The 18,732-nt window shown below is 40.2% G+C and overlaps 1 long non-coding RNA gene across 1 annotated transcript in view; it reads left to right on the forward strand.

Moving 5' to 3' along the window:
* The first annotated feature begins 3,237 nt into the window (after window positions 1-3,237).
* LOC110143652 (uncharacterized) overlaps window positions 3,238-18,732 on the forward strand; it is a 281,308-nt gene continuing 265,813 nt past the window's right edge. The window contains exon 1 of the long non-coding RNA XR_011485000.1: window positions 3,238-3,380. This is a non-coding gene — a long non-coding RNA (uncharacterized lncRNA). The remainder of the gene's footprint in view (window positions 3,381-18,732) is intronic.

Below are 18,732 nucleotides of genomic sequence, written 5' to 3' on the forward strand. Positions count from 1 at the left end.
AGATTTTGGAAAATGACTCATCTGGAATTTGCTAGAGTTGCCTGAAATTGGTAGAACTTCAGCCTTTGAGAGAAAAAAAAAGGAGGTGTCTCTGTGTGTGTGTATGAGAGAGAGAGAGAGACAGAGAGAGACAGAGAGACACACAGAGAAAGAAATTGATTTATCTTCCCCAGTGCTGTTCTGTCCCTGAAGCATCTAGAAAGCAGTTCTCAGGGAGCAAGAGCATAGTATGACTGAGTCTGGGCCTAATGCATGTGGTGTTTCTTCTTGCACTGTTAAAGTGTGTTGAAGAGACAGAACTGTGGATTCAGGCTAATGAAATCTACTCATAATTATGACAGAAATGTGGAACAGAATTCGTACTTTGTGACTCTGTGAAGACCTGGGCCATGAGGCAGGGAGAAGTGAATTCCAGAGTTATTATGAGGAAGGATGAGCTCTTCTCATCTCCAGAAATAACAGTGCAGAATGTCAGAACGGAAAAGGAAGTCAGTGACCACGCAGTCCTCCTGCTTATTTTAGAAATGAGGAAACTGAGGTTCAGAAAGGTTAAGTGATTTGCCTAAGATCATGCAGAATCAGTGACAGAGCCAGGGATATCACTTAAGTGTCCTGTTCTATTGTTTATCCACGATTCCCTCACTGCTCTGTGGTCCTGATGACAAGTCCTGTCCAACTGTTGCCCATGGCTTTCAGGTTAGGTCTCACAGGATGCGTCCTCCTCCTCTGCTTTTGCTGATCTTGCCTGCAAAGAGAGAATTAAGGTCCCAGTTCAAGTGTCATTTCTGACTCCTCTCTTTCATCAGTCATTGTCATCAGTCCACTCTTCAATTTCCCATCAGACTGTTTTTCTCACAACTCTACTTGACCGTTCATCCCTCCTCCTCTCCAGAGCCTCGGCAGTCCTCCAACTCTCCTAGGATGGGTGGTGCAGAGGATCACATCCCTGGGCCACAGTGATGTCTCCAGGGTTGTGTATGTGACCTCAGCTGAGTCAATGACACTCACTCCTGGAACTTAGCAAAGGGCTATTCTTTTTCCTAGGGAGCTGTAAGCTCACAGACTATAAGCCTGGTGGGCAACCTGAGATCCTGCTGGAGAACAAAGCAGCATAGTGAGAATTCAGGGACTTAATTACATCAGCCAATGCTTTCACGTTTTGCTTAAGCCAATTTGAGTTGGATTTCTGAGAATTTATAACCAAATAATTCTGCAAAACTTCTAATATACCAATAGATCAGTAGTTTCTCAAATTTGTTCCTAGACTATCCATTACTTAGATAAATATTGAGTATCTATCTTTAAGTATAGGTAACAAAGATCAATAAAGATGAGTAGGACATAGTCCTTGAATTCAGCTGCTCTTTATTCTAGCAGGGGAGCGAAGACTCTCTGCTAGAATACTTAAGTGTTAGACACTTAAGTACTTGTGTCTAACATACAAAGTAGTAGGTGAAAGTGGCCTGAGGGAGATGCATACAGTATGCTGTGGAGGTGTGAAGGAGAAGAGTTCACACAAATGGAGAGCAGAATAAGACATTTCTTACAGTGTATAGGATTTGAGATAAAATTTGGAGATTGGGGAGGAACAAGAAGAATCCCAGACAGAGACCAACATAAACTAAAATGTAGAAATGGAATCTTTCTGGACACAAAAGGGAAATAAATACAAACTCTAGATTACTCAGAGTAGGTATTTCAAAAGGTCAAGTGTTTGCAAATTCAATTTGTTGTGTCAAATATCACAAAATGTTGTCATATTAACATTATATTAATGCCATTCCACCAAGGAAAGATTAGGACCATATCTATCTGGTAAACAGACAAATCTTCAAAACATTAAAATTTTTGAATGAATGTTTACCCCTTTCTTCCTTTACACAGAAACCCCATGAAGGCGGGGAACATATTCTTGGTCTCCATTTTATCCTCAACTCCTGGAGCAGTGTCTGGCAGAGTGAATGCTCAATAAATATTGTTGAAAAGATTAATGAATATTATGGAAGGCTTTTAATGTCAGACCAAGGGCTTTTCATACCTAAAAATTTTAAGGAAAACCCAATATTTAAAGAGCACCAACTATGTGTCATCCACTCTACAGATGTGTGACATGATCAGGGTTGTGCTTTAGGAAGAGAGACTGGATAGAGTGAAGACGAAGAAGAGACATGGGAGTATTTACTCATATTGAAACTTATCTGAGCCTGATCATGAAGGTAGTGTTGTTAGAGCAGAAAGCAGAGGACAACTGTAAAAGTAAAATGGCAGATTTCTTACAGTCTCAGAAAAGTTGGGAAGAGGATCTGAGGGTTGGTGGGGCAAAATGTATTTTCCTAAGATGATCACAACAGAATCTTCTATCCAACCACATCAAAATAGAGCCTAATTCCCCTACTCTTGATTTGCAGTGGGCTTATCATTCAGTTGCAACTAAAAGAATATGGTAGAAGTGACACATACAACTTCTCATGGGTAACCATAAAAAGCGACCCAACTTCTGCCATGCTGTCTGGAGTGATTTCACCCTTGACATCTTCAGTCACCATGTAAAGAGCCTGACTGTCCAGAGGTTGCCATACTCTAAGAAAGCCCAAACTTTTCCCTATGGAAAGATCACAAAGAGACCCTAAGACCACACTCAGAGAGAGATACATACACTGGAACAGGGGTGCAGCCCCTCACTTACTGTTCCAGCACTATCAAGATACACCAGAGAAGAACCACTCAGCTAAACCCTACCTGAATTCCTGACCTACAGAAACTGTGACAAATAATAGGTATATTTGGTTTTAGTCATTCTGAGTATACGTAAGTATCCTGCAGGCATGATATCCAGCTGTCTGCTGGGAGTATGGATCTGGCATTGGAGTGTTTGAAGAGATGTGAAGCTATAAAAAGTAGGAATAGGTAAGTTGTCAAAGGAGATAATGTGGCCAGGATAGAGGACCCACATCACTTTTTTAAATGAGGAAGAGGAGTTGGGGTAGAATAAAGAGATATTATTAGATCGTGACATAATTATTATTTGGTTCATATGCTTGTTTTCTGACTTCTCTGACTAGACTATTAGATCTATAAGATCAATGATCAAGTCTGGTTTTGTTGCATTAATAAGGTCATTAGTTTAGTTTGCAACAGTAGCAAACTACCCCATAATCTCAGTGTTTTTCAGCAACAAACACTTCCTTTTTACCCTTGTAATACTCATGTTCTACTGTAGGTCAGCAGTGGCTGTGTTCCAGACAGCCATCTGCTCCATGTACTTTCTCATTCCAGGATTCAGTGGAGAGAACAGTCTTTATCTGGGACATGCTGTTATTAGGATGTGCAAGAGGTCTGCAGAAACTGGTGATACTTCTGAAAGCTTCTGCCTGAATGTGGTGTGTGTCACGCCTGCTCCCATTCCTTTGGCTAGGGCTTGACACTTGGCCAACCCGAAAGCAACCTCCAGGAAACATAGCAAATACATTGTGCTGAGTGAATGTGCAACCCTCTTACAGAGATGTGGGCCAGGGGTGAAAGACTGCAAACCATAACTTACCCCTCCCACCAAGGTAACCCTCATACTTAGCACAATCCCTGGCACCTAATAGGTGCTTGCACATATTTGTTGAATGAATGAATGGTTGGACATGATCAGGGAGGCAAGAGGAGATAAAAAAAAATAGGCAGTGTTCAGAAACTCAAGGAAGATTTGACCTCACAATTTAAGAAAGAATTTGAAAGCAGAAAACAATAGACTTTATGAATCCAGTGAGCTCATATAAGTGGACTATACATAAAAGTGGACTATCTGTTTTCATGTAAAATTTCATAGACACCTGACGCAGGTGTGGATCCTGCAAGAGAATTCATTTGCCCAAAGTTCCAGGACACTTCTACTCTGCATCCTTGCTGCCCACCCTTCCTTGATTGCTGGTTCATTGGAAATGAATGCTAGTTCTCCTTGAAATGGGAGCTATGTGAGCTTAAGATGCAAATGCTCAATGCACCTAGAATTATGTGCTGGGAAAGAAGTCATTCTCTACATCTTTTGCTTGGAACAAGATTGGGTCATGCTCTAAGAGAGCACAGAGAGGTCATTGCAAAACTAGCTGTGGATACAAAGGGGTTTCAGACTGAGGGAGAAAAGGAAGTGGGAGTTGTTTCTGTAAACAACACAATGAATGAGAATGCTGCTGTGTTTTAATTTAGAGATATCAATGCAAGCCATGCTTGTTAGCTTTTTAAAAAATTTTAATTCAAACTAATGAAAAATTGAAAGGAAATGAGATGTTCCATAAGATTTAGCCAAACTGAATAGGTCTTGTGGAATCTGACTGAAAAATTAGTTATGGATAGCTTTTGGCAAAAGCCACTATTGAGATGAAAACACTGCCTGCCTATTCCTAAAATTTGGTGGTGTGCACCATGAGGCCCCTGGTGGGCTGTTGCAAGGTTTCCTGTTGTTGTCCTGTTTATAATTAACATAGAAGATAAAAAAATTTAAGTATAACTGTAGCATATGAGATGTGCTCAGTTGGGGTTTTTTTTGGCCAATGTACCAAAATTCAAACAGTGAAGACAGAAAATTTTAAGTTAGATTTTGAAATTATTTGTGTGTCTATGTAGTATATATGTATGCATGGGTGTTGGTGTGCATATGTACATATGGAAATGGCAAAGAGATACAACAATATATGATTTAGAAACCACGAGAAAAGCAAAAGCAACTACTGAATGCTTATAATACCTTTTTTTTTTGCATAAGTATCACCTGTGAATTTGTCTATTGTCACTATCTGAAACTGTTTTAGGTAATGAATTCTGATCCCCTAAGTGTCTGGGCTTAACCTTATCTTGAAGCCTCAGTGTGAGTAGAAGGGAGAAATTGGAGCTTACTTTTCTTTTCCTTCTAGCCAATGGGTAGTTTGATAGAATTTCGTGTTAATGCAGCAAGAGCCTGTGGATTAAATCCAGTTAGTTTTGTTCTGTGATTTAGATTCCATACATCATTCTGGCTTGCCAACCATCTTGAAAATTGAGTAGAAGGTTGAACACAGATTATTCCTCACTGCTAGCAAGCCTTCAAGTGTTACTGTTCCATGTTCCTCCCATGCTGAACATCTGAGCGTCTAAGCTCTTTCCAAGTTCGGGGCCTTTGCAGGCTGTTCCCTCTGCTCTCTTGTCCTGTATAACTTCTCAGGTCTCAATTTTAATATCTTTTCTATGGAGAAGACAAGGGCTTTTCAGATGGTTCAGTGGTAAAAAATCTGCCTGCAATGCAGGAGATGCAGGAGACGCAGGAGACATGGATTCGATCCCTGGGTTGGATCCAACCCAGATCCCTTGGAGTAAGAAATGGTAACCCACTCCAGGATTCTTGCCTGGAAAACCCTATGGACAGAGGAACCTGGCAGGCTATAGTCCATAGGGTTGCAAAGAGTCAGACATGACTGAGCTACTGAGCATGCACAGGGACGATGTCCCTAACTTTCTGTATTCCTCCCCTCTCTATCTGCACAGTGTTCTTTCTCCATTGAGCTTTCTCATGGCACCCTGCTTTTTTCACCAATTCTCTATTTGCTTGTTTAGTCATTTACTGTTGTCTCCAACCACACTGTGAGGGCAGGGACATTATCTGTTTCGTTCGCTACTGGTTTCCCAGTACCCAGCAGAGTATGAGGCATGTGAATGCTTATAGCTTCTGGATGAGTAAAATTTCCACTAGCAGTAGGTTAGTAATATCCAGGAATGTTTCATTTTAGAGATGGAAAGACCTTAGAGGTCATGTGACTCTAATACCAGATCCTTGTTAATTGATAGCACTTTTGTTCTTTACAGTCTATTCTATGAGTGTGCACAACTTATTTATTCTTCTGGTAATTTGACATTTGGTTTCTTGCTGGAATAAACAATGTAGTTATCAACATTCTTATGTATCCTTCTTTGTGCACGTTTGCAACGATTTCCCTAGACCATATGCCCAGCAGTTGAACTACTAAGTAATAGGCTATGCATATCTTAATCTTTACAAGATAACACCACTTATTTTCCAGAATGGCTGTCCCAATCAGCACTCCCAGTAGCTGTGTCTGAGTGTTCCTGTTACTCCACTTCCTTGGCAGCGTTTGATTTGAAAAGATTTCTTAACATTAACTGATCTTGTAGGTGCAAAATGGTGGTTTCAATTTTCTTAAATCCCATCTGTTTATGCCAGAGGTTGCAAACCAGCTGTGCATGGGCTGAATGAGACCTGCAGTCTGGATGGTATCCATGGATGTGTTGTGTTTGATTGAAGGGTGTTTTTGAACCGAAAAAAAAAAAAAGAATTAGTTGCCAATATTTGAAAATTGGAAGGTTTCACTTAAGAATCTGGATTTCTGTTTTTTTTTTTTTTTTTCTTGATGGAAAAATGGGACAACAGCAGTGCACAGAGCCCTTATTCACACCTGACAATGACTGGCAGTAGTTGAGAAGCAGCTGCTTCTGCTTGTCAGGCAGGGGATGTACTTTGAAAACTGGCCAGAGTTTTATAGCCAACCTATATCTTTTGGTTATCTTGGCTTCCTGGCCCCTGTAGGTTTTTTAATTGTCTGGCCTGTTTTGAGTCTTCATAAATAAAGAAAGCCTCAGAAGTGGGGTAGTGGTAGGGAGTACCCCCTTCACCCAAGTTAGACCTGGAAGAGCCCTGCATAATAGAACCCTGAACACATGGTTACAGATAAAAACTAGAACAATCACTGAGCTGATGGCCACTTCTTCCCTAAAACCTCTCCATTCATCTTCCTGTGCTCTATGCTCCCCCTTCTCCTACCCCATTCTCCCATGTTATCTTTCTTGGCTCTGAAGTTTCTGAGCCTTTTGGTCTGCATTCCTTTTGAGCCGCCTATTTCTTTTCACCATACATTATGGTTATTTGCATACTTGCCCTCTTTTCCTCTCTTTGGCTGAAAACTCCTTAAGGTTTGGGACCATGTATTTATAGGTCTGTCATTTTAATTTTTGTTATTGTTGTTGTTTTGTTTTCCATAGTACTTTATAGTGGTGGCTTGCACATGGAAGTTTCATTCATTTCAATAATCATTTACTAAGTGCTCGTATGCCAGACCTTGTGCTGGGCACTAGGACCATGAAATGCCATCATTGCCTTCAAGGGTGTGATAGCTCTCTGGGAGAAAGGACCATGTTTGTTCATGCATTCATTCACTCAAACAGTAGACTTATATGTAATGCTTACAATGTAATTACAACTTACATTGTAATGCTTACAATCGGCCAGGTGCTGTGCTAGGTGCTGGGGAGCAAAAACAGACAAGATCTTTGCATCATGAAGCTTACACACTAGTGAGGGAAAAGATATTCAGTTGCCTGTAACTCAAGAAGCTGACCTGGTCTGAGAGTTGCAAGGGGGAAGACAAAGTGAGACTTGAACTAAGAACGTCATGATAAGTATATGTGAAAGTCTTATGGTGGGAAAGAAGAGGCCCAGCTCACAGACCAGGAAGCAGAGTCCTTGCAGATGGGGCCTAGTTTTAGACACAGGGTAGTGAAAGATGAGACTGGAAATGGAGATAAGGGCTATAGCCCAAGAGGAAATGAATGCAGTCTAGTGTCTAGATGCTAAAATTGACGTGCGTAGAATGGAGACATTCAGTTTTTAATTGAATTAATGCACAGGTAAGTGAATATATGGATGACTATTCTAGAAACTTACCATCTAGTACAGAGGATAGATAGGATGTCTAATAAACAGTTTATTGTTATTCTTTTATCAGGAAGGGACAGAATGGATGTTGAACATTTCAGGGACCTACAAATTCTACACTAGCTACAATAAGAAGAATGCCATGATCCTGGAGATTTATTAAAGATGGATGGCTCTTTGCCCTCACCCCTGACTAAAAAAAAGGAATAGCCTTCCCCAGACTTTTGTCATCCCTGAAAAGAGAACTGTTGCCTGTAGAGAATTAGCAGAAATAGGCCCATAATGAGCCCGCACTGAGTTATTGACAGCACTTGCTCCTTGACTGTAAGGAGCAAGTCGTGTTTCTTAGCTCTTGCCTTGCCAGTGTACCTTGAGGTTTCCGAGATAAACAATCCTAATAAGTAGGCTTTTCCCCTCCCTCTGCAGCATTCAGGTTGACTGAATGCTTCCTGCCTCTGAGTTGATATTCTAGGGCATGCAGACCTTTGTCACGAATACAATTGAAGTCTAAAGCATCCTTGGGGAAACCTCCCCCTAGATCCAATGCCACTCTTAAGAGTGGAGAAATTTTTTTCTCAGAGAATTTATTAAAGTTGATTCCTGAAAATTATAGCTAAGAAGTATAAGCCCCTGCTCCCATGTGGCTGGGTTGTTTATTTGTTCTGTTGTTAGTTTATCAGATATTAACAAAAGGAAGGTCCTATCACCCTGATGCTTGGTGCCATGTCTGTCTCTTTGTTCACTGTGTCCTTTTGCCTGGAATGCCCTCCCTCCTTTAGACAGTCCTATCTTCCAAGAAACTTTCCCCAGTAATGCCAGACCACAACGCTATATCTCCTTCCTGACCTGCCTATAACTCTTAACAATTACTCTGTATATTTTGGTATTTGATCCCTGGTGGCCAGACAGTAAAGAATCTGCCTGCAATGAGGGAGACCTGGGTTCAATCTCTGGGTTGGGAAGATCCCCCGAAAGAGGGCATGGGAACCCACTCCACTATTTTTGCCTGGAGAATCTCCATGGACAGAGCAGGCTGGTGGGCTACAATCCATGGGATTGCAAAGAGTAGGACATGACTGAGCAACCAAACACATCACATTTATTTATGCATGTTTTAATGAGTATATGTCTTGGTTCTTCAATAAGATTACAGCTTGAAAATAGGCCAGCAAGTACTTGCTGAAAGTATTGACTAACATGCAAAACTTAAGGACAAAGACTAAATTATATCCTTCCTTGCTAACCTGTACTATATTGAGTTCATTTATGGGATCATAAGAAATATTCAAAAAATATTTTTGAAGCAGATCCCTGGTGACTCAGACGGTAAAGCGTCTGCCTACAGTGTGGGAGACCCGGGTTCAATCCCTGGGTCAGGAAGATCTCCTGGAGAAGGAAATGGCAACCCACTCCAGTATTCTTGCCTGGAAAATCCCATGGATGGAGAAGCCTGGTGGGCTACAGTCCATGTGGTCACAAAGAGTCAGACACGACTGAGCGACTTCACTTTAAAATGAACAGAAGTTAGGCTGAAAAGCACTATATCACAGTCCTAAGTAACATGTCCCAGTAAAGGACAGAAACGGTATGGACCTAACAGAAGCAGAAGGTATTAAGAAGAGGTGGCAAGATACACAGAAGAACTACACAAACAAAGATCTTAATGACCTGGATAACCACGATGGTATGATCACTGATCTAGAGCCAAATATCCTGGAGTGTGAAGTCAAGTGGGCCTTAGGAAGCATCACTACAAACAAAGCTAGTGGAGATGATGAACTTCCAGCCAAAATATTTCAAATCCTAAAAGATGATGCTGTTAAAAGTATGCTGCACTCAGTATACCAATAAATTTGGAAAATTCAGCAGTGGCCGCAGGACTGGTAAAGGTCAGTTTTCATTCCAATCCCAAATAAAGGCTATGCCAAAGAATGTTCAAACTACTGCATGATTGTACTCATTTCCCGTGCTAGCAAAGTAATGCTCAAAATCCTCCAAGCTAGGCTTCGACACTATGTAAACCAAGAACTTCCAGATGCACAAGCTGGATTTAGAAAGGGCAGAGGAACCAGAGATCAAATTGCCAACATCCATTCAGTCATAGAAAAAAGCAAGAGAATTCCAGAAAAACATCTACTTCTGCTTCATTGACTAAGCCAAAGCCTTTGACTGTATGGATCACAACAAACTGTGGAAAATTCTGAAGGAGGTGGGAATACCAGATCACCTGACCTGCCTCCTGAGAAACCTGTATGCAGGTCAAGAAGCAACAGTTAGAACTGGACATGGAACAACAGACTGGTTCCAAATTGAGAAAGTAGTAAGTCAAGGCTATATATTTTCACCCTTCTTATTTAATTTAATTTATATTATTAATTTATTTAATTTATATGCAGAGTTCATTATGCAAAATGCTAGGCTGGATGAAGCGCAAGCTGGAATCAAGATTGCCAGGGCAAATATCAATAACCTCTGATATGCAGAGGACACCACCCTTATGGCAGAAAGTGAAGAGGAACTAAAGAGCCTCTTAATGAAAGTGAAAGAGGAGAGTGAAAAAGCTGGCTTAAAACTCAACATTCAAAAAACAATCATGGCATCTGGTCCCATCACTTCATGGCAAATAGATAGGGAAAAAATGAATCAGTGACAGACTTTATTTCCTTGGGCTCTAGAATCACTGCAGATGCTGACTGCAGGACTGCAGCCATGAAATTAAAAGATGCTTGCTTCTTGGAAGAAAAGCTATGACAAATCTAGACAGAGTATTAAAAAGCAGAGACATTACTTTGCCAGCAAAGGTCCATCTAGTCAAAGCTATGCTTTGTCCAGTAGTCATGTATGTATGTAAGAGTTGGACCATAAAGAAGACTGAGCACCAAAGAATTGATGCTTTTGAACTGTGGTGTTGGAGGAAACTCTTGAGAGTCCCTTGGACTGCAAGGAGATCCAACCAGTCAATCCTAAAGGAAATAAATTCTGAATATTCATTGGAAGGACTGATGCTGAAGCTGAAACTCCAATACTTTGGCCACCTAATGTGATCAGTTAACTCATTGGAAAAGACCCCAATGCTGGGCAAGATTGATGGCAAGAGAGAAGGGCACAACGGAGGATGAGATGGTTGGATGGCATCACCGACTTGATGGACATGAGTTTGACCAAGCTCTGGGAGATGGTGAAGGACAGGGAAACCTGACATGCTGCAGTCCATGGGGTCAAAAAGAGTTGGATATGACTGAGTGACTGAACAATGACAAAGAACATAGACTAAGGAATCATGTAGTTATAAGTTACCAGCTAAGGACTTGGGCAAATTCAGTAATTTCTCTGTGCCTCAATTTTCCCATTTGTAAAATGGGAGTTTTAGTAGCATCCACTTAACAAGGTAATGATGAGGATTGAATAAGATAATATGTATATACAAGACTGTCCCATAGCCAAGATTATCTGCAAATGAGCACATGAAAAACTTAAGTGTGCAGGGTTTGACTAGGGCTTCCCATTGTAAAAGGAGGCAAAGAAGCTTACAACTTTATTGGAGCTTAGAATCAATCTTAAAATGCAAAGGCCTTCAGGTACCATTCCCAAGTGAGTGATCAGTGAAAGATAGTCTAAGGGGACACAAGAAAATAAAGTAAAGCAGAATGGAGCAGGCTGGTATTTCTCAAATTCACAGCCCTCATGCCAAGCCAATGTAGTCATTCCCTTTACACTCTTTTTTCATTCTCAAAGAGAAAAGTCTGATGAAGTTTTCATTTGATAGAATCAGTTTGGTGGTCCTTGTTCAGCTCCATTTGAACCCCTGCTAAATCTCCTTTATATGTAAAAGAAGAGCGTTTACCTCAGACTGTAATCCTTTGATAGAATATAGTGTATTTTTAACTGGAATTCAATATCATTGTTCTGTTATTAAGTTTTATGACTATCTTTTATTTAAGTAATACTGTCTTTCCCATTAATAGTACACATAAAGTTTCTTTTTATATTTTTGGCAAAAAGAGAGATAATTAAAAGTTAAGTAAATATTAGGATAGGAGGTCCACAGTAAAATAAAATACCATGAAAGTGAAACACAGATGACTGACTGGAAGACCCTTGGGCTGATGGTTTGGGCTTGAGTTCTGTACCTGTTTTGCCCTTCAGGAGTTTCACAACCTTGAGAATTCATTTCCCTTGCCCAAGCCTCCCATTTTCTGATCTGTTACATGAGTGAGTTGGGCAAGAGAGAATCACTGTGGTTCTGTCTAGGTTGCATATTCTAGCATTTGATCAGGGAAGAGTCAGAAGATGCTCCTTGATGGTGGAGGGCTGCCTTGACAGGAGGATTTGCTTTGCAGGGAGGTGGGGAACAGTGGGGCTGAACAGATGCACCGTGCCAGGGACACGCAGGGTATATTTATTCTCTGGCTATATTTATTCATGCTTACCAGCCCCAAGTTGCCATCCTTATTTTAGGACTGAAAATTTTTGTTTCAGACACTCAAACTTGGAATTGGCCAATAAATCTATACCAACATGAGGCAAATTAATCTCTTATTTCCCCAGATTTCCTTTCCTTATGACCTTGGAAAAATATGTCTTCACCTCTCCTAAAGAAAATGCTCTAGGTGGATCCTGTTCTCTATTTTTTGTCTGTTATGCCCATAGATATCACTTACCAAGCTTTGAGCATGTACCAGACACTCTGCAAAGCACTTTATTTTTTTTTTCCCATTTATTTTTATTAGTTGGAGGCTAATTACTTTACAACATTGCAGTGGTTTTTGTCATACATTGAAATGAATTAGCCATGGATTTACATGTGTTCCCCATCCCGATCCCCCCTCCCACCTCCCTCTCGACCTGATCCCTCTGGGTCTTCCCAGTGCACCAGGCCCGAGCACTTGTCTCATGCATCCAACCTGGGCTGGTGATCTGTTTCACCCTAGATAATATACATGTTTCAATGCTGTTCTCTTGAAACATCCCACCCTCGCCTTCTCCCACAGAGTCCACAAGTCTGTTCTATACATCTGAGTCTCTTTTTCTGTTTTGCATATAGGGTTATCACTTCCATCTTTCTAAATTCCATATATATGTGTTAGTATACTGTAATGGTCTTTATCTTTCTGGCTTACTTCACTCTGTATAATGGGCCCCAGTTTCATCCATCTCATTAGAACTGATTCAAATGAATTCTTTTTAATGGCTGAGTAATATTCCATGGTGTATATGTACCACAGCTTCCTCATCCATTTGTCTGCTGATGGGCATCTAGGTTGCTTCCATGTCCTGGCTATTATAAACAGTGCTGCGATGAACATTGGGGTGCACGTGTCTCTTTCAGATCTGGTTTTCTTGGTGTGTATGCCCAGAAGTGGGATTGCTGGGTCATATGGCAGTTCTATTTCCAGCTTTTTAAGAAAAGCTGTCTTTTGCAAAGCACTTTAAGCATATTATATAGCTTAATCTTGCAACAATTTTGAAAAAGGAGATATTGCCATTATCTCCATATTACAATGAGGAAACTGGGACTTGGAGATAATAAGTGACTTGCTCAAGGTCACACAGTTTGTAAGAGGCACAAATGGGATTTAAATACAGGCTAGTTGGATTCCAAAGCCCATGATATCAGGGTGTTTTAAAAGTGAAAATTGAGGAATTGCAAATCTAAAATTGAGGGTGTCTTTTTTTTCTGTTTAAAATTTAAATACTTACAAGATATTTAAAAAATTTTTTTCAAGATCTGTTAATAGAGTGAACTTCTATCAGGTTATTAAAATCACAAGTATGTGGGCTCTGCCAGTATAGGAAAATGTTTATGTGAAATAGCACTCGTGAAAACCCAGTACAAAGGGGAGTGTGTGATCGCTGATCTGCTAAAGCAATCCTAATACACAGTGGTACAGACTGTGCAGAATTTTGAAGGATTCAGATAGTTTAGAGTTTAACGTGTTTTGGCCTCTTTTTCCCGCAAGGTTACATAACTCCTAAATGTAGAAAGTTATATAGAAAAGAAACGACTTTTTTTTGAAACTGAGTAAATAGGAGTAATATTTAAAGGAGCCCCACTGTGGCTAGACCTCTGGGTTCAGACATTATAGGCCCACTTGAAATATTTAGTGAGCAGGTCATTCCAGGAGAGAATTAAAAATCTCTCCTGAACTCCCAGCCCCTTACTGTCCTGAGCCAACTTCACTGAATCAGAATTTAGTGAGAATGTTCCTCTTCCCAGAAGTTCCTGAACATTTTAGGTAACCAACCATATGAAAAATGTACATGTCAATCCGCATGTAATACTTTGCAAACAATTTTAATGGATCCATGGGCCCCTGGGCTCAGGTAAAGCACCCTGCTAAGAAAAAGTCTTCTGAAATCCCAGCCTAGACAGCTAGAATAAAATTGGAGTGAATCTGAAAGGGTCTGGGTTTCATGGCAGGAGATCAGATATGTTCATCCTACCAGTCTTTTACCTTGGTGTGGGGGTCTTGTGGGTGGTTTGTTTGTTTGTTTTTATAAAGGACGTTCATGATTGTTTCATCTTCATGACCACCGTCTAGGCTAGACAGAGCAAATGATTTCTACTGTGGCTTTAAGACTGCAGATTTGGGAGCTAATTGCCAGGATTAAAATGCAACTTTATTATTTACTACCTATGTAAAATTGGGCCTGCTACTAAATTTTTCCAAGCTTGTCTCTTCTTCTGTAAAGGGTAGATGATGATGATGATGATGATGATGATGATGATAAGGATGAGAAGGAGGAGGACATTGGGTGGCTTCCTGGGTTGTTGTGAAGATTCAATGATACATGCCACATAAGCACTTGGCACACTCTCTGGCACAGAGAAAACCCTGAGTACAGCAACCCTCCATATCCACAGGTTCTGAATCCTCAGATTCAAGCAACTACAGATCAAAAATATTTGGAAAAAAGTTCCGGAAATTTCCAAAAAGCAAAACTTGAATTCACATAGCATTTGCATTTTGTTTATACTTATTTACCTAGCATTTATATTGTACAAGGTATTATAAGTAATTTAGAGATAATTTAAAGCATATGGGAGGATATGTGTAGGTTATAAGCAAATACTATGCCATTTTATATAAGGGATTGCACATCTTTGGATTTAATATGGGAACTAGGGAGGTCCCGGAACTAATCTCCTACTGATACCAAGGGACAGCTGTAAATGACTTGCTTAGGCTAACGCAACCAGCAATAAGCCTCTATCTCAGATCATTCCTCAACTCCAAGTCTACTCCTTATAATTTATGATAAATTACAATGGTTTCATTCTGTACTATCTTAGCTAGGTAACTGTGTATCTCCCCCTCCCCCTTTTTTTCTCTTTCACATAAATTAGTTTTTCAGAGAAATTAATGAAATGGATCATGAAGTGTTCCTGTCAATAAATTTTATTCCATAACAAGGTTAAAAGTTTGTTTCTAAGACATACTTGTAAAATTTTGACATCCAAATCAAAGGCTGCACTGAAAAAAGCTTGCTAATAATTTATGTGAAATTGCTGGCGATTAATTCAGCCCCATCTCTGCTGTCTTTCCTCTTTGTTTTCTCTGAGGTCCTCCTTTCCTGATTCTGCCTCCAACAGGCTCCCTCTCAGCACCCCATCTTTTATATCTTGATTCTAGTGTTACTTCCTCAACCTTCCCTGGTCTCTGCCCTTACCCTCTCCCATGGCCCTATCTCCACCTCACTGAGAGTTCCTCTGCTTTAAATTTTTTTTTTTCCATTTATTTTTATTAGTTGGAGGCTAATTACTTTACATCATTACAGTAGTTTTTGTCATACATTGAAATGAATTAGCCATGGATTTACATGTATTCCCCATCCCAGTCCCCCCTCCCACCTCCCTCTCCACCCGATCCCTCTGGGTCTTCCCAGTGCACCAGGCCCGAGCACTTGTCTCATGTATCCAACCTGGGCTGGTGATCTGTTTCACCCTAGATAATATACATGTTTCAATGCTGTTCTCTTGAAACATCCCACCCTCGCCTTCTCCCAGAGTCCACAAGTCTGTTCTATACATCTGAGTCTCTTTTTCTGTTTTGCATATAGGGTTATCGTTACCATCTTTCTAAAGTCCATATATATGTGTTAGTATACTGTAACGGTCTTTATCTTTCTGGCTTACTTCGCTTTAAATTTTGCTTTATTATTGTTTTATCTTTTTTTCTAACTAAATTGAATAATTATTTGACTCATATCCCCTTTCTCTACTAGAACATAACAGACAGGAAAGCAGAGCCCATATATTGTGCACTCTTGTGCTTAACTTTTAGTCGAATAAATAAATAAATGATTTTGTTTGGGCACTGCCTTTCCCAGCCCTGGAACAGCACATATTGTACCTCTCAGTTCAGTTCAGTTCAGTCGCTCAGTCTTGTCCAACTCTTTGCAACCCCATAGACAGCAGCATGCCAGGTTTCCCTGTCCATAACCAGCTCGTGGATCTTGCTCAAACTCATGTCCATCAAGTCAGTGATGTCATCCAACCATCTCGTCCTCTATTGTCCCTTTCTCCTCCGGCCTTCAATCTTTCCCAGCAGCAGGGTCTTTTCATTAACTCAGGTTAATGAGTCAGTTCTTTGCATCAGGTGGCCAAAGTATTGGAGTTTCAGCTTCAGCATCAGTACTTCCAATGAATATTCAGGACTGATTTCCTTTAGGATGGACTGGTTGGATCTCCTTGCAGTCCAAGGGACTCTCATGAGTCTTCTGCAACACCATAGTTCAAAAGCATCAATTCATTGGTGCTGAGCTTTCTTTATAGTCCAACTCTCACATCCAAACATGACTAATAGAAAAACCATAGCTTTGGCTGGGTGGACTTTTGTTTCCTAAGTAATGTCTCTGCTTTTTAAGGTGCTCTCTAGGTTTGTCATAGCTTTTCTTCCAAGGAGCAAGCATCTTTTAATTTCATGGCTGCAGTCCTACAGTCACCATCTGCAGTGATTTTGGAGCCCCCCAAAATAAAGTCTCTCACTGTTTCCATTGTTTTGCCATCTATTTGTCATGAAGTGATGGGACCAGATGCCATGATCTTAGTTTTCAGGATGTTGAGTTTCAAGCAAACTTTTTCACTCTCCTCTTTCACTTTCATCAAGAGGCTCTTTAGTTCTTCTTCACTTTCTGCCATAAGGGTGATGTCATCTGCATATCTGAGGTTATTGATATTTGTCCCAGCAATCTTGATTCCAGCTTGTGCTTCATCCAGCCTGGCATTTTGCATGATGTATTCTGCATAGAAGTTAAATAAGCAGGGTGACAATATACAGCCTTGACACACTCCTTTTCCAATTTGGAACCAGTCTATTGTTCCATGTCCAGTTCTAACTGTTGCTTCTTGACCTGCCTCACATCAAATTTTCAGGCAAGTAGTGTTTTATTCATCTTATACCCTGAGAAACTGGAAGGTATAAAGGGATAAATAACTCACTTCAGCTAACAGGGTAGTATACAATGGCAGAGGCCCTCTGCTGCTCATGATTTCTTGAGGCCCAAGGATATCACAGACAGTGAAAGGCTGCAGTGTATTTAAATCCCCAGAGAGCTGGGAGCAGGATTCATGGAATCTTACAACACTCCAGAGAGCAACAGTCCACCACTGGTCAATTGGAAGAGCAGTGATCAGAAACCCAACCCCACTGACTAATGAGATGCCAAAAATTGAGATGTCACTTATAATTTCTTTCTTCCTAGACTATCTTGACCAAAATTCTAAACTATTAAAGAATCATTTCCATCTTTAGAAAAGAAATCTACACACTTGAATGTTTAAAAACAACTTGTCATTGGAGAGAAAGTTAAAATGGGTTTCAGTATTAACTTCTTAATGATTTTTGAAATATGCAGATCTTGTTGGAGCAGATGTGCCACAAATGGATGGTTTCCAACGTCCTGTTAAAATCTGGGATGCCTCAGAGGCTGTAAAAATAAAATTCTGAACACAATTTCATTCTGGCAAAGGCTGGGCAACTGTTCTGGATTGGACCAAAATATCTAATTGGCTTAGGCAGAGAGGATCAGTGGCACTCTCCATTTGGTGAACTTCTTATGTGGAGATTAAATGGAATCATGCGATTGTAATTAGTCATAATTATAGCAATAGTTTCTTCTGTTTTTGTCTCTTTGCTGAGGCAGTCGCCTGTGATGGCTTTGGAATAACTTGTTCCTGAGCCTGGGAAGGGCTGTAAAAAGGAAGTTTTCCATTCAACTCACAAAATCTTATGCGTGCATCAGGACAAAAATGAGTTACTTTTAGAGTTACTCATTTCAAAAGCTTTTGATTTTTTCTTCCTCAAATGGAAGCACTGGGTTGGGGAGCACTGAGGCCAGTTACAGGGTGCAATCAACTTCATCACTGATGGAGAAACACCAGGCCTAAGTTGGGAAGACCAGTAATAAGGAATGAGACCAAGTAGAAGTTCATTCCCCTCAGAAGGCCATGAGTCAGAAGCACTACTATCATATCAGGCCCTTTGCATGATTGCTTTTTTACTTTTTTTCCAGCTGTGGGGAGTTAATGAGAGATAAATTACTACTAGGATGTCCAGAGGACATCTCCTGTGGGTTACTGGTTCTATACTTCCATCTCCCATCTGATTGCTGAGTTCTGTTTTTTTTCTTCTACTCAATAAGAAAGCCCTTTGGTGAGAAACTGTACTGTATAGCACAGGGAACTCTACTCAATGCTTTGTAGTGACCTAAATGGGAGGGAAATTTAAAAAGAGGGGATATATATATATATATTGCTGATTCACTTTACTGTACAGTAGAAACTAACACAACTACAAATAGTCGTAAAACAAATTATTAAAAAAAAATTTTTTTTAATGAAGAAAATTAATAAAAAAATCCTTTGGTTAAAATATCACTTTATTCCTTTTGTGAGCCCATTATTTAAAGAGATGGAGAGTGACGCAATCCTAAAATTCTGGAAACCCCCTATCCTAGGTAAATGCACCTTCTTTGACTCTAGGCTCTACTGAATCTGGAACCATAGAAGACAAGGTTAGAATGCATTTTATAGGTTCTTTAGA

This window comes from Odocoileus virginianus, chromosome 3, assembly GCF_023699985.2.
Source record: "Odocoileus virginianus isolate 20LAN1187 ecotype Illinois chromosome 3, Ovbor_1.2, whole genome shotgun sequence".
NCBI classification, from domain to species: Eukaryota; Metazoa; Chordata; class Mammalia; order Artiodactyla; family Cervidae; genus Odocoileus; species Odocoileus virginianus.